Source organism: Hylobates moloch, unplaced genomic scaffold, assembly GCF_009828535.3.
Source record: "Hylobates moloch isolate HMO894 unplaced genomic scaffold, HMol_V3 SCAFFOLD_6, whole genome shotgun sequence".
Taxonomy (NCBI): Eukaryota; Metazoa; Chordata; class Mammalia; order Primates; family Hylobatidae; genus Hylobates; species Hylobates moloch.
In genome coordinates, this window is record NW_026652281.1 from 115,108,834 (window position 1) to 115,125,565 (window position 16,732).

The following is a 16,732-nucleotide window of genomic DNA, read 5'->3' on the forward strand; positions in this document are numbered from 1 at the left end:
CCTGTAATAAAAATACAAAAATTAGCCAGGCATGGTGGCACATGTCTGTAATCCCAGCTACTCAGGAGGCTGAGGCAGGAGAATCACTTGAACCCAGTGGGCGGAGGTTGCAGTGACCCGAGATCACACCATTGCACTCCAGCCTGGACGACAGAGCAAGACTCCGTCTCAAAAAAAAAAAAAAAAAACAAACAGATAATATAAGACAATGTCTTCATGATTCTTAAATAAAACACAGCCTTTTCACGGTAAATAAGGATTGATAAATTCAGCTATTTTACATTTGACACCATTAAAAAAGTGAAAATTCAAGCCAAAAGACTAGAAAAGTTAGCTACAAAACATTCAACCCAAAAAGGACTACTATCCACATGATATAAAGAACTTCTGGAAATAAATTTTAAATTTTTTGAAAAGACTATCTAATATGAAATTACAAAAATAAACTTTTTTATAGGGATTGCACATAAAAGGAAATCCAAATGGCCAACACATGTATGAAAATACTCAACCACATTAGTAATCAGGGAAACGCAAACTAAAAAATACAACTTTACATCCACCATAATAAACTCACCAGCATGGCCAAAATTAGTAAGTCTGATAGTATTAAGTGATGTGGAACAACAGAATCTCTTTCACTGCTAGTAGCAGTGTAAATTCTAAAATTGAAAACATAATATCTCTAGAACTAAACAATTCCACTCCTGAGTATATACTCTGGAGATCTGTGTGCACAAAGGTAGCAGAATATAGGTACAAAAATGTTCACATCTGCATTAATTCTAATAGTCCAAAAATGGAAACAAAACACTCCAGCCACAGAAGGATAGACCATACAAGGAAATACATACAACAATGAGAAAAGAATGAGGCCAGGCATGGTGGCTCATGCCTGTAATCCTAGCCCTTTGGGAGGCTGAGGCAGGCAGATCACTTGAGCTCAGGAGTTCGAGACAAGCCCGGGTAATATGGCAAAACCCTATCTCTACAAAAAATACAAAAATTAGCCAAGCACAGTGGCACACACCTGTAATCGCAGCTACTCAGGAGGCTGAGTGGGAGGACAGTTTGAGCCTGGGAGGCAGAGGCTGCAGTGAGCCAAGACTGTACCATTGCACTTCAGCCTGGGCAACAGAGCCAGACCCTATCTCAAAAAGAAAAAAAGAATGAATAAACTTAGACCTACAGGTAGCCGCATTGTTGAATCATAGTAATAAAGAAGGTAAATAAAATACAAAAGAAACCTACAGAATGGCTCTTTTATAAAGCTCAAAATCAGACAAAACTAGTCAGAGGTACATACACAGGTGGTAAAATTACAAAGAGTGGCCAGACACAGTGGCTCACACCTGTAATCCCAGCACTTTGGGAGGCTGAGGCAGGTGGAGGTACTAAAAATACAAAAATTAGCCGGGCGTGGTGGCGGGTGCCTGTAATCCCAGCTACTCAGGAGGCTGAGGCAGGAGAATCGCTTGAACCCAGGAGGCAGAGGTCGCAGTGAGCCAAGATAGCACCACTGCACTCCCGCTTGGGCAACAAGAGTGAAACTCCATCTCAAAAAAAAAAAAAAAAATTACAGAGTATGATATGGTTTGGCTGTGTCCCCACCCAAATCTCATCTTGAATTCTCACATGTTGTGGGAGGGACGCAGTGGGAAGTAATTGAATCATGGGGGCAGGTCTTTCCCATGCTGTTCTTGTGATAGTAAGTCTCACAAGATCTGGTGGCTTTATAAGGCAGAGTTTCCCTGCATAAGCTCTCTCTTTGCTTGCTGCCATCCACGTAAGATGTGACTTGCTCCTCCTTCCTTCCACCATGATTGTGAGGCCTCCCCAGCCATGTGGAACTGTTAAGTCCAATAAACCTGTTTCTTTTGTAAATTGCCCAGTCTCTGGTATGTCTTTATCAGGAGCATGAAAATGTACTAACACAGAGTAGTAACTGCCAAGCAACTGATTACTGGAAAAGTCAGGATGGTGGTTTATCTCTAAGAAGAGAGAGGTGGTATGTGACAGACGAGCGCCACAAAGCGAGCTTTGAGGAAGGGGCATTATCTATTTTTCCCTAATTGGCTGGTGGCTACACAGGTGTTTCTTTTTGAATTTTTCTTTTTCTGCTTTTCTGTTTTCTGTCTTTCTTGTATATGTTTTCATTTTGGAATTTTAAAAGTTGGAAACAACAGAGAGTGTAAGTGGTAGTCTCTGAATGGCCTTAGTTTGCTCCTGAAACTCAATTTGGAGCTATTGATAAATGCTGAGTTAATGTCCAGAAAATACTTTTAATTCAGTAGTTTAATACTATTATGAGACATTATTACTATATCAGAATAAGGGTATTTCTTTTCTTTTTTTTTTTTTTTGAAATGGAGTCTCACTCTGTCACCCAGGCTGGAGTGCAGTGGCACAATCTCAGCTCACTGCAACCTTTGCCTCCCGGGTTCAAGGAATTCTCTGCCTCAGCCTCCCGAGTAGCTGGGATTACAGGCACCCACCACCACGCCCAGCTAATTTTTGTATTTTTAGTAGAGATGGGGTTTCACCATCTTGGCCAGGCTGGTCTCGAACTCCTGACCTTGTGATCCACCTGCCTCGGCCTCCCAAAGTGCTGGGATTACAGGCATGAGCAACCGTGCCCAGCCACTTCTTTTCACTTGCTCAGAAAGTAACTCAAACTTGACAGATATGGAGTGAGCTATCTGTAGAAAAGAAACAAAAGAACAATCATTTTTAGTTGGGGGGCAGAACAAGCATGTGGCAAAGTACTACATAAAGATGGCTAGTGTAGGCAGAATAATGATGTCCCCATTCAGACCGGGCATGGTGCCTCATACCTGTAATCCCAGCACTTTGGGAGGCCAAGGAGGGCGGATCATGAGGTCAGGAGATCAAGACAATCCTGGCTAACAGGGTGAAACCCCGTCTCTACTTAAAAAAAAAAAAAAAAAAAAAAAATTAGTAGGGCGTGGTAGCACACGCCTGTAGTCCCAGCTACTCAGGAGGCTGAGGCAGGAGAATCGCTTGAACCCGGGAGGCAGAGGTTGCAGTGAGCCGAGATCACACCACTGCACTCCAGCCTGGCGACAGAGCAAGACTCCATCTCAAAAATAAATAAATAAATAAAGATGTCCACATTCTATTCCCTAGAACCTGTGAATATGTTAGGGCACATAACAAATGGGAATAAAGGTTATAGGCAGAATTAAAGTTGCTCAACTGACCCAGAGATGAGGAAATTATCCCGGATTATCTGGGTGGGCCCAATGTAATCACACGGGCCTCTATAAATGGAAGAGGAAGGCAGAAAACATTGGAGTGACTGGATATGAGAATAACTCAATCTGTCATTGCTGGCTTTGAAAATGAATGGAAGCCATGAACCAGGGAATGTGGACCACCTCTAGAAGCTAGGAAAGGCAAGCAAACAGATTCTTTCCTATAGACCCCTAGATATTCCTCTAAGGGCCTGATTTTAGCCCAGTGAGACCCACGTCAGACTTCTGACCTACAGAACTATAAGATACATTTGGCCGGGCACGGTGGCTCACGCCTATAATCCTGGCACTTTGGGAGGCCGAGGCGGGCGGATCACGAGGTCAGGATATCCAGACCATCCTGGCTAACACGGTGAAACCCCGTCTCTACTAAAAATACAAAAAATTAGCCGGGCGTAGTAACGGGCACCTGTAGCCCCAGCTACTCGGGAGGCTGAGGCAGGAGAATGGCGTGAACCCGGGAGGCGGAGCTTGCAGTGAGCAGAGATCGCGCCACTGCACTCCAGCCTGGGGGACAGAGAGAGACTCCGTCTCAAAAAAAAAAAAAAGATAATACATTTGTATTGTGTTTTTAAAAAATTTTAAATAATCTTTTCATTTTAGAATAACTTTAGGTTTACAGAAAAGTTGCAAAAGATAGTACAGAGAGTTCCAAGCTTCCCCTAATGCTAGTACCTAATGCCTTTCAAAATAAAGAAGAAAGGGAAGGAAGGAAGGAAGGAAGGAAGGAAGGAAGGAAGGAAGGAAGGAAGGAAGGAAGGAAGGAAAGAAAGAAAGAAAGAAATCGAAAAAAAACAAAAAACTCTAGAGCAGTTTTAGGTTTACAGAAAAATGAAGCAGAAAGTACAATTTCCCATATACCCACTGCCCCCCACATACAAATCTGTGTGTTTGAGGCACTAAGTTTGTGGTAATTTGTTATAGCAATTAAAAAAAAAAAAACACTAATACAATGCCAAATGGCACTTTGGAGTACAGGGAAAGAGAGGTAGATAATTTAGAGATGCATATATACATGGTAAAACACTAAAGAAAAATAATAATCCAAAATTCAATATAATTGTTACTTATGGGAGGGTACAGAACTTATAGGTGTGACCCCGCACCCCTAGGACACAGTACACTAGCCTATAAGAGGCCTGTATGTGAACTAGGAAAAAGAATTATTTTCTGAGCAGATAATTAGAAAAATGACATATCCACTGCGTAGGAACCAGCCTATGGACCCTCAGCCTAGCACCAGATGGTGTCTTTGTACCCAAGGAAAAAGCTCAATTTTTTAGGAGGCAAATCCCTCTCCCCTTGGCAAGGCACCTTTGTGCAGTGGCCAAATTGTACCAGCATGCTGGCCGACCCCCTAGGACCTTCAGAGCTTTTGTAGTATTCTAGCTCTCGAGCCAAGTAAAAGGTATATGGAGTTTGTTTTTCATAATTATTTTTCAAATTGTATACATGCATTACATGCTCTCTCTCATATATTCACAATATTTTAAAAAGTATTTAGCAATGTGATGAAATATAGTATCATTGTACCCCATGCAGACATTTGCCACTACCTCAATGCCAGTCTCCTTCTGACTACAATCTAAAAATCAGAGAATTCTGAAGGATATTAGAGTGATACATTTCTTTTTTTTTTTTTTAAGGCAAAGTCACTCCTTCACTCAGGCTGGAGTGCAGTGGTGAGATCTTGGCTCACTGCAACCTCCTCCTCCCAGGTTCAAGTGATTCTCATGCCTCAGCCACCCGACTAGCTGGAATTATAGGCGTTCACCACCACGCCTGGCTAATTTTTGTATTTTTAGTAGAGACAGGATTTCACCACGTTGGCCAGGCTGGTCTCGAACTCTTGGCCTTAAGCAATCTGCCCTCCTGGGCCTCCCAAAGTGCTGGGATCACAGGCATGAGCCACTGTGCCTGGCTTCAGAGTGATACATTTCTTGTTTTGTTTTTGTTTTTGTTTTTTCCTCAAGATGGAGTTTTGCGCTCTTGTTGCCCAGGCTGGAATACAATGGCGTGATCTCGGCTCACTACAACCTCCGCCTCCTGGGTTCAAGCGATTCTCCTGCCTCAGCCTCCTGAGTAGCTGGGATTACGGGCATGCACCACTATGCCCAGCTAATTTTGTATTTTTAGTAGAGATGGGGTTTCACCATGTTGGTCAGGCTGGTCTTGAACTGCTGACCTCAGATGATCCACCCACCTCTTCCTCCCAAAGTGCTGGGATGACAGGCGTGAGCCACCGTGCCCGGCCTAGAGTGATACATTTCTTAACTCCATGAAACCTCTTTTCATTTGGAGTAAGTTACCAAGGAAAACAGAATTTTCCATCTGTCAGCCTCCATTCCTATCTTCAATAAGTAGTTTCGTCTGTTTTCTCACTCAGATGTTGTCCACAGTGCTGGGAGCTAAATGTGCAAACTACAAAAAGTTTGTGGGCACTTATAACCCAAGAAAGCTTCCTAAAACCTAAAGAAAAAATTCATTATTAGGGATCCAGAATATCTAATAAAATCTGACATGTTTGGCCAGCCACAGTGGCTCATGTCTGTAATCTCAGCACTTTGGGAGGCTGAAGTGGAAGGATTGCCTGAGACTAGGAGTTCAAGACCAACCTGGGCAACAAAGTGAGCCCTTTTCTCTACAAAAATAAAATAAAATAAATTTAAACATTAGCCCGGTGTGGTGGTATGTGCCCATAGTCCCAGCTTCTTGGGAGGCTTAGGTGAGGGGATCGCTTGAGTCCACGAGTTCAAGGCTACAGTAAGCTATGATCGCTCAACTGTACTCCAGCCTGGGTGACAGAGTGGAGACCCTGCCTCAAAACAAAAACAGGGCCGGGCATGGTGGCTCACGCCTGTAATCCCAGCACTTTGAGAGGCCAAGGCGGGCAGATCACCTGAGATCAGGAGTTCAAGACCAGCCTGACCAACATGGAGAAACCCTGTCTCTACTAAAAATACAAAATTGGCCGGGCATAGCTGTAATCCCAGCTACTCGGGAGGCTGAGGCAAGAGAATCCCTTGAACCTGGGAGGCGGAGGTTGCAGCAAGCCGAGATTGAGCCACTGCACTCCAGCCTAGGCAACAAGAGTGAAACTCCATCTCAAAACAAACAAACAAACAAAAAATCTGACATGTCAACCTGAAAGGTTGCAAAGAGGTTGAAAGGAAGCAAAGAGGCAGAAAGAACTTGGAAGGTTCTATGCCAGCCCCACCATCTTGGACTCGGAGATACTACAACTCAGAGATTGCCTTGCCTCTTCCAAAGAAGCCCAAGACCTTTCTTTTTTTAAAATAGAGGATCTTGGATAGGACAAGACTACAAAAACACCTGTTAACCTCTCCCATACTGTCTACTGTCTTCAGAAGGAGTCACTTGGGTTTATTGGTCCAAAAATCCAAGCCCCAAACCATGAAGTGAAAGTTTTGCTTCTTAAATATAAGCTCTTCCCACCCTTCCAGACCCAAGAACTGTCTCTACTCAACCATGATGTTGAGTCTAAACAAGTACTTACAGAGGGCCTTACAGATAGGCTAAATTCACATCTTCACCCTTCTGTTAAATTGTTTTTACAAATACAAAAATAATACATATTTGTTCCTGATTTTTGGCACCAAAAATTATAATACATAGTCATTAGGAAAATTCAAATATTTAGAAGAATAAAGAAAAGCATATGTAGCATATTAGTGGGGGGGGGGGAAGAATGAAAAGCAAAACTCTCACTTCACCCTAATCTTCCTCTACTTCCCCCAAAAGTAAACCTTCTGAAATATATCCTCTCGGACCTCTTTTCATACATTTATAAAATGTACACACACAATTAGCTTTTTCTTAACATAAATAGGATCATAGTATAATACTCTAATATGCTTTTTACACATATAATTCCTTAGAAATAGATCCATATTAGTAAATTTGTTTCTAGTTTTCACAATGAAAAACAGTGCTATAATATGTTTGTATACTCATGTATATTTGTGTAGAACAAATTCCTGGAAACAAAATTGTTGAATTAAAGAATAACACAGTTAAAATTTAATATATGTTACCAAACCTACTTCCAAAGAGGTGTTATAAAAATATATGAGAATGACTATTTGCTTAAACTTTCACCAAAAATGGACTTTATGTATATTTTTAGCCAATTTAATGAGCAAAAACAATGGCACAAGTTATTGAACTTGCATTTCTCTAATTACAAGTGCGGTTGAGTGTTATGCTTCCTGGCCAGTTGTATTACTTAGTCAGTGAATTCTCTGTCCATTTCCATTGCCTATTTTTCTGATTGCAACGTCTTCATTTTCATCACAAAAGTAGCAACTATATATTGAGCATCTGACTGTGCTGGTCCCTACACTATGTATTTTTAAGTAAATTATTTCTTAAAACAACCCATTTTGCAGATGAGAAATGTGAGAATCATACAGAGAGGAAATTCAAACCCTGGTCTATTTTACTCTAAAACCTGCACATTCCCCACTATATCACTATACCAAAAAGCTTCATTTTACCTAAATGTGGTAGGACCAAAGGAAAGTGACTCACCCAAACACTCAGCCCTGTAGATGCCTCTTTCAGTCGGCAAGAATGGTAAGCTTTTTACCACCCTCTTCTTCCCTTCCAAAAAACAAGGTTGAAAACTGCCAAAAAGTCTGTTCAGGCAAACTTGGCTGCCTATTATCCGTGTCCTTAGAGATAAAGAACCAGCCTTCAGTACAAGGGTCGAAGATAAAGAAAGTAGAAACACCAAGAAACATGGAGACCTTGGCCCCATTCCATCCATATCACAGTCAAGGCAGCAGGCTGATGGCCTGACAAGGCAGCCAGAGTTTCCAGGCAACTCACAACACCCTCCTGCTATAATTAAAACAAGACAAAAAACCTGAGGCATGGCGAACTTTTAATCACAGGCATGAGTAACAAAGTTTAAGGTCTGGGTTTTTATAAAATCAAAATGATGGCCAGGCACAATGGCTCACACCTGTAATGCCAGCACTTTGGGAGGCCGAGGTGGGCAGATCACAAGGTCAGGAGATCGAGACCATCTTGGCCAACACGGTGAAACCCCGTCTCTACTGAAAATACAAAAACAAAATTAGCCGGGCGTGGTGGCGGGCACCTGTAGTCCCAGCTACTTGGGAGGCTGAGGCAGGAGAAGGGCGTGAACCAGGGAGGCAGAGCTTGCAGTGAGCCGAGATGGCGCCACTGCACTCCAGCCTGGGTGACAGAGCAAGACTCAAAAAAATAAAAATAAAAAAAGATTATTTTATAATCCTTTCAGTATGTAATTCAGATTGAAAGATGTTCCTAAGAATGTCACTTTTGGCCAGGCTTGGTGACTCAAGTCTGTAATTCCAGCACTTTGGGAGGCTGAGGTGTGTGGTTCGCTTGAGCCCAGGAGTTTAAGACCAGCCTGGGCAATATGGTGAAACCCTAGCCTCTACCCAAAAAAATACAAAAATTAGCCGGGCATAGTGGCACACAACTGTAGTCCCAGCTACTCAGGAGGCTGAGTTGAGAGGATCACTTGAGTGTGGGGAGTCAAGGCTTCAGTGGGCCATGATTGTGCCACTGCACTCCAGCCTGGGCAACAGAGTGAGATCTTACCTCAAAAAAAAGAATTTCTGGCCAGGCACAGTGGCTCATGCCTGTAATCCCAGCACTTTTGGGAGGCCAAAGCAGGTGGATCACCTGAGGTCAGGAGTTCAAGGCCAGCCTGACCAACATGGTGAAACTCTGTTTCTACTAGAAATGCAAAATTAGCTGGGCGTGTTAGCACATGCCTGTAATCCCAGCTACTCAGGAGGCTGAGGCAGGAGAATAGCTTGAACCCGGGAGGCGGAGGTTGCAGTGAGCCGGGGTTGTGCCATTGCACTCCAGCCTGGGCGACAAGAGCGAAACTCCATCTCAAAAAAAAGATTTTCGCTTCTGTTTTTCTCAAATGTGATTAACCTAATGTGAAGTACAGGCAATGTGATTTTTCTGATTTATTGTTCATATTGATCATAATCTTCCCAAGAAAGAAAGATGGGGTAAATTATGTCTAAGAAACTGCCAAACTCCCTTCTTTTCTCCCCAAAACATTAAGCACCTATGTGATGGGTTGATAATAGTCTGAAGCTGGGATGGCTATACGGAGTCACATTAAACTAGTCTTTCTACCTTCATATAATTAAAATTTTCCACCAGCTGGACACAGTGGCTCAAGCCTGGCCTATAATCCCAACACTTTGGCCAGGAGAATCGCTTGAGTCCAGCAATTGAAGACTAGCCTGGGCAACATAGTGAGACCCCATCTCTAATAAAAAATCACCCCAAAAAAAGTGCCAGGCACTGGGGTAGAACACAATGAGTAAAACAGTTTCTATTCTTTTGAGGAGCATAATCCATTTTGTTATCATGGTAACAGCTGACAAAGCACTTTCTCAAATGTATTAACTGATCATCCTGTAAATATTAAGATTCCACGTTGATGTGGAAGCCTCCTACTTTTTACTATGCCCTTTCTTCCTGGTCTTTCTTGTTTTCTGTGATAAATCTACTCTAGGGAGGGTCAGATCCCTGTCAGTTGGGGGTGGGAGGGGTAGAGCGAGACCAGGATGGAAAGAAGACCTTTATCCTATGGGTGGAGGCCTGAATGGGGTTAGTTTCAGGATATCTCAGACAATATCATTAGAATCTTAAATGCCGTCGCCAACCTTTTAAACCCTTAGAGTGAGCCTTTCACTTACAGATTCTTCCTTTGAATTCAGGGTGATTTTTTTCAGTTTTAGACAGCTAAATTGGGTCACAGAAAAAGAGCTCCTCTCCCAGAATTACACAGAAAAATAACATAAAATGTTATTCCCTTCGACTCCCAGAATCTCCTTCTGTGAAGTTCAATCATGAAAAGCAGGACTGATGCTTCCAGCTAAATTTTGTTTCAAATCGGTTTGATCATCTACTCTACAGAACAACCCAGGCAGCCCATTCACCTCTGCAATGCTGTCTCCCTCAGCTCTCAGAGCCCACAGAATCTGTTCTGCTTCAGTTCTCTCTTAGAAGCCTCTAATTTTCCCCCACATGGTTGTAAAGTCCTATTCATGTGTACAATGTCCACTTCTTCTTTACAAGTCAGCCCTGAAAAACTTCAGAGAGTTCAACCATACTGAATATACCCTGTTGCTTCTTTGTTGTCTAATTCTCAAGTGTGTAAAAAGAAGCATGAGTTTACGGCCAAAAATTAGGCTGGTTGTCAGAGACAAGCACTTGTCTATTATCCCCACTTCATCCACAATTACTTCATCCTCCCAGCCTCAGTTTCCCTGTTTACACACAGCCTAGAATCTGGTGCTTTCTCCCTCCTTGCCAGGAAGTTGATACAAATCTTGATGTAAAAGTAGGGCAAAAAAAGAAAAAAAAAAAAAAAAAAGCAGGGCCGAGGGCTCTCCAAGTTCTTTCAGAGACATAGTAAACAGTTGTTTGTTTGTCAAAGGACCTATATGGGCCACTACAGTGCAGACAACACAATTTCCCAGAATGGAGGTAAGCAAAATAAAAGACCATGGACAAAGGATGATTGGAAGGAAGCCCCAGTTTTCCTTATCACCCCTCGAGCTTTGTAGGGGAGGTATAGAGGCAGTCAGCCTGACTCACAGCCAGCGCTATTGCTCCCCGGCCAAAGAGGGTTCAGAAGTGAAGGGCTGCTGGATTCAAAGGTCCTAGGCCGACAAACGTAATGGTATGTATTCATCCGAGGACTGGCAGGCTTTCCTTTTGGCTCCGGCTCCTCAGGGTATAAGTCAACTTCCTCTCACTCATGTTCTCATTCCTGAGAACTCTGGGAGCTGACAGAGGAATGGGGATAAGGGCCAGACTAGGAGATGCCCTTACAGCCCCAGGTAGAAGAACTGGCTTGAGATGCAGGACATCTGAGAAGAGGAAACAGATTTCCCCGCGTGGCTCCAAGCATTTCTGTAAGCACCACCTGTACCTGTCACGAGGAAACAGCTCCTATTAGCCGTAAAACTAGCCCTCTCCACTTCCCAGCCTCCGAGAGAACGCCAAGAAGGGCAACCAATGAAACATGGGCTGAAAGCATTACCTCATCAGGGTGAACCCCCATTGGCTGCAATGACTCTGGACAAGGCTTGCAAGCTAGTAAATTAACCCTTGTCAGGAACATAGACCTCCATGTGGGACCCCTTCCCTCCCCTACTGCTCCTTGTTTTCAAATTAGGAAAAGGGGTAGATGGGGAACAATAGACCTTTCCCTAACATTTTTCTTAGGCATAGGTAGCTATACAATGGTTATGAGGAAGTTTGTATCTCCTCTCCCCAAAATTGTTCAGTGCCTTTTGAACCAAAATGGAGCCACCTGCAACAGATTGATAAATATGGGTTACGTAGGAAGAGGCAGAGTGAATTATCAGTCGTTTTCTAAACCTAACATGGAATTGTCAGAGGTGCAAAGACCAAAAAGAATAATAAAAATTAAAACACCTTGGGAAAGGTTGTCAATAAATTGATCTTGTTTTTTGCAACTTATTTTTTAAGGTTATCTGCATAGCTACAGCCTCTATTTTTAATGCAAACTGCCAAAAGATATGCTAATTTTTTTAAAAAGGCAAATAGCAGACAAAAGTTTATTACTTGAATTGCTTCATGAATAAAGTGTTCAATAAACCTGTCTTCCTACTATCAAAACTCTGTATTTGACAGAACCAAGACAAAAGATTGTTTTAAAGTATGCTTCAAAAACTATGCGGCAGGCATGGTGGCTCACACCTGTAATCCCAACACTTTGGGAGGCCAAGACTGGAAGATCACTTGAACTCAGGAGTTCAAGACCAGCCTGGGCAACATGGCGAAACTCTGTCTCTACAAAAAATACAAAACAATTAGCTGTGTGTGGTGGCACACACCTGTAGTCCCAGCTACCCGGGAGGCTGAGGCAGGAGGATCACCTGAGGCCAGGAAATTGAGGCTGCAGTGAGCTGTGACTGCCCCATTGCACTTCAACCTGGGTGACAGAGTGAGACCCTTTCTATAAAAAAAAAAAAAAAAAAAAATTGCACTTAGTGACTAACGTCAAGGGAGGGAAGACATCTAAGACTGACTTGATTCCCTCAAGTAAAAGTTATTAGCTCTGAGCTAAGAGCTAATTTGCAAACAAGGCATGAAGATAACTGCGGTTGTGAATATTGAGAGCTGACTATTTGAGGAAAGAGGTCCTATCCCCATACTATAGGCAGAGGCTTTCTGGGAATATTATTATATCTTTTATTCTAATTGATTTAAACTTAAAATTGACCGAAATATTGTGGGGTGGTGGGGATTGTGGTTTGTTGTTGGTGGTGATTTTTTAAAAGCTTAAAAGCACCTTTTTTTTTTTGAAACGGAGTTTTGCTCTTGTTGACCAGGGTGGAGTGCAATGGCACAACCTCAGCTCACTGCAACTGCCACTTCCTAGGTTCAATAGATTCTCCTGCCTCAGCCTCCCAAGTAGCTGGAATTACAGACGCCCACCACCACGCCCGGCTATTTTTTTGTATTTTTATAGTAGACATGGGGTTTCACCATGTTGGGCAGGCTGGTCTCAAACTCCTGACCTCAGGTTTGTTTGTTTTTTTTTTTGAGACGGAGTCTCGCTCTGTCACCCAGACTGGAGTGCAGTGGCGTGATCTCGGCTCACTGCAAGCTCTGCCTCCCAGCTTCACGCCATTCTCCTGCCTCAGCCTCCTGAGTAGCTGGGACTACAGGCGCCCGCCACCACACCCAGCTAATTTTTTTTGTATTCTTAGTAGAGATGGGGTTTCACCGTGTTAGCCAGGCTGGTCTCGATCTCCTGACCTTGTGATCCGCCCGCCTTGGCTTCCCAAAGTGCTGGGATTACAGGCGTAAACTACGGCACCCGGCCTGTTTTGTTTTGTTTTTTAGTGAAGTACAGTAAGTCCTCACTTAACATCAGTGATAGTTTCTTGGAAACTGTGACTTTAAGTGAAATGACGTATAACAAAACTAATTTTACCACAGGCTAATTGGTATAAACAAGAGTTAAGGCTGGGCACTTTGGCTCATGCCTGTAATCCCAACACTTTGGGAGGCTGAGGCTGGAAGATCACTTGAGCCCAGGAGTTGAAGACCAGCCTGGGCAACATAGTGAAACCCCAGCTCTACAAAAAATTAGCCAGTCATGATGGTGCACACCTATAGCACCAGCTACTTCAGAGGCTGAGGTGGGAGGATTGATTGAGCCTGGGAGGTCAAGGCTGCAGTGAGCCATGATTGCGCTACTGCACTGAAGCCTGGGTGTAAGAGGAAGAACCTGTCTAAAAAAAAATTAAAAAGAGGTAAGTTCCTGTGGCATATTTCTTGTCACAAAAAATCACCAAACTTCTAAATAAAGACCAAAACACTTTTAATGTAAAAAATTAAGATAGGCTGGGCATGGTGGCTCATGCCTGTAATCCCAGCACTTTGGGAGGCCAAGGCAGGTGGATCACTTGAGGTCAGGAGTTCAAGACTAGCCTGGCCAACATGGAGAAACCCCATCTCTACTAAAAATACAGAAATTAGTAGGGCGTGGTGGTGCATGCCTGTAATCCCAGCTACTCAGGAGGCTGAGGCAGGAGAATGAGGCAGATGTTGCAGTGAGCTGAGATCACTGCATTCCAACCTGGGTGACTGAGCAAGACTCCGTCTCAAATAAAAAAAAAAAAAAAAAAAAAAAAAGGAAGAAAAAGAAAATTTAAGATAGATGTGAGCTCTACCTACATTTAAGAAAGATTCATCAAAACAGGTGAGATAAGTATTACCCAGTTATTCCAGTTCAAGGTCTTGAGTAGCCAGAGCCTATCTGGCAGCTCAGGGCACCAGGCAGGAACCAGCTCTGGACAGGATGCCATTCTATTGCAGGGTACATTCACACACACGCTGATACTCACACAGACTGGGTCCATGAACCTAACAGGCATGCCTTTGGGATGTAGGTAGAGACTGAGCACCTGGGGAAAACCCACACAGACATGGGGAGAATGAGCAGACTCCACACAGACAATGGCCCTGGCTGGGAACCAATTTTTTTTCCCATGAGCAGTAAAGGAAACAACATTGAAGGAAATGACATTCTGCAAGGACCTCCTATAGATTAAGACAATGACTGATTCACTTTTGCTACAGTGAAAGTCACACTCAAGTGGCCGCGCGCAGTGGCTCACACCTGTAATCCCAGCATTTTTGGAGGCCAAGGCGGGTGGATCACGAGGTCAGGAGTTCGAGACCAGCCTGACCAACATGGTGAAACCTTGTGTCTACTAAAAATACAAAAATTAGCCGGGCGTGGTGGTGTGCACCTGTAATCCCAGCTACTCAGGAGACTGAGGCAGGAGAATTGCTTGAACCTGGGAGGCGGAGGTTGCAGTGAGCTGAGATCATGTCACTGCACTCCAGCCTGGGCTACAGAGCAAGACTCCATCTCAAAAAAAAAAAAAAAAAAAGAAAGTCACACTTTTGTGGCTAGGGCTGTTTTAAGCCCAGCCCAGACTGCAACCAGTAGATTCCAAACCTATTGGAGTTGTAGTAAACTCTTCCAACTGGAATTCTACAACAGAGTAATTCAATGACATTAAAATAGGACTAAAGACCAAAATCCTCTGGAAAGAACAGATTCTGACTTGAGGATATCTTGGAAAGTAAACCGTACAGCATATAGGCCATAAGAAAGAGATAAAGGGGCTGGGCACAGTGGCTCACTGTAACCCTATCTCTTTGGGAGGCCAAGGTGGGTGGATCACCTGAGGTTGGGAGTTTGAGACCAGCCTGACCAACATGCAGAAACCCCATTTCTCCTAAAAATACAAAATCTGCCAGGCATGATGGCACATGCCTGTAATGCCAGTTACTCGGGAGGCTGAGGCAGGTGAATCACTTAAACCTGGGAGGCGGAAGTTGTGGTGAGCAGAGATCACACCATTGCACTCCGGCCTGGGCAACGAGAGTGAAAGTCCATCTCAAAGAAAGGAAAAAAGAAAGAAAGAGACAAAGGGACCCTGAAAAAGTGATTATTCATTTTGGCAGTCATGTCCCCGGTGATCTTGGCTCTCGGGTTCAAGTGATTCTCCTGCCTCAGCCTCCTGAGTAGCTGGGGCTACAGGCACATGCCACCATGCCCAGCTAATTTTTGTATTTTTAGTAGAGACGGGGTTTTGCCATGTTGGCCAGGCTGGTCTCGAACTCCTGACCTTGTGATCTGCCCACCTCGGCCTCCCAAAGTGCTGGGATTACAGGCGTGAGCCACCGCGCCCGGCCGTCCCAGTTACTTATTAATGAGATATGTGCACCTATTACACAGTGCTCAACTTTTTAAACCCTGGAATCAGATTGGACACCACCACCCTCGTTTTGTGTTGATTTTTACAAGGTACTTGCCTTTTGTCACATCAAAACCCTGGCTTTTTGAAGATACAACATCAGGGCATAAAGCAATGTAGCACAATCTAATGTTCAGTTGAAATACGTTTGGTACTCAACATATGTCACTATGGTTCCCTCAAAATTTTGAAATATGCCATGGTTGTACTAATGTGAGTTCCCTGCCAAGCCTCAGGGTGCCTTGACACACAGTCTGGGAAACAGGGACATGCACTATTTCATTTCATCCTCACAACAGATCTGCACTGTAGGTACTACACCAATTTCTTTCTTTTTTTTTTTTTTTTTTTTGAGACAGAGTTTCATTCTTGTTGCCCAGGCTGGAGTGCAATGGCACAATCTCGGCTCACTACAAACTCCGCCTCCCAGGTTCAAGCGATTCTCCTGCCTCTGCCTCCTGAGTAGCTGGCATTACAGGCATGTGCCACCACGCCCGGCTAATTTTGTATTTTTAGTAGAGATGGAGTTTCTCCATGTTGGTCAGGCTGGTCTTGAACTCTCTACCTAGGGTGATCCACCTGCCTCGGCCTCCCAAAGTGCTGGGATTATAGGCATGAGCCACCATGCCCAGCAAATACTACACCAGTTTTATAGATCTGGGAATTCAGGCTGAGACCAGTGAAATTTTTTTTTTGAGATGGAGTCTCGCTCTGTCGCCCAGGCTGGAGTGCAGTGGCGTGATCTCGGCTTACTGCAAGGTCCATCTCCCAGGTTCACGCCATTCTCCTGCCTCAGCCTCCCGAGTAGCTGGGACTACAGGTGCTCGCCAACACGCCCGGCTAATTTTTTGTATTTTTAGTAGAGACGGGGTTTCACCATGTTAGCCGGGATGGTCTCGATCTCCTGACCTCATGTTCCACCCGTCTCAGCCTCCCAAAGTGCTGGGATTACAGGCGTGAGCCACGGTGCTTGGCCAAGACCAGTGAAATAATTGTCACAGTTCACATACCTAGTAAGAGCTGGCACTGGATGTAAACTCAGGTCTACCTGACTCAGCGCCCACATGCTCCTTTTGGTAGCCATGCAACTTCTTCCACCAT

At 43.8% G+C, this 16,732-nt stretch overlaps 1 protein-coding gene across 1 annotated transcript in view; it reads right to left on the bottom strand.

Annotated features, from left to right (window-relative positions):
• FAM13B (family with sequence similarity 13 member B) overlaps window positions 1-8,040 on the bottom strand; it is a 111,624-nt gene extending 103,584 nt beyond the window's left edge. Inside the window, exon 1 of the mRNA XM_058441231.1 lies at window positions 7,827-8,040. The gene's annotated coding sequence lies outside the window, so the exon portion shown is untranslated. The remainder of the gene's footprint in view (window positions 1-7,826) is intronic.
• Between the last annotated feature and the right edge of the window lie 8,692 nt (window positions 8,041-16,732).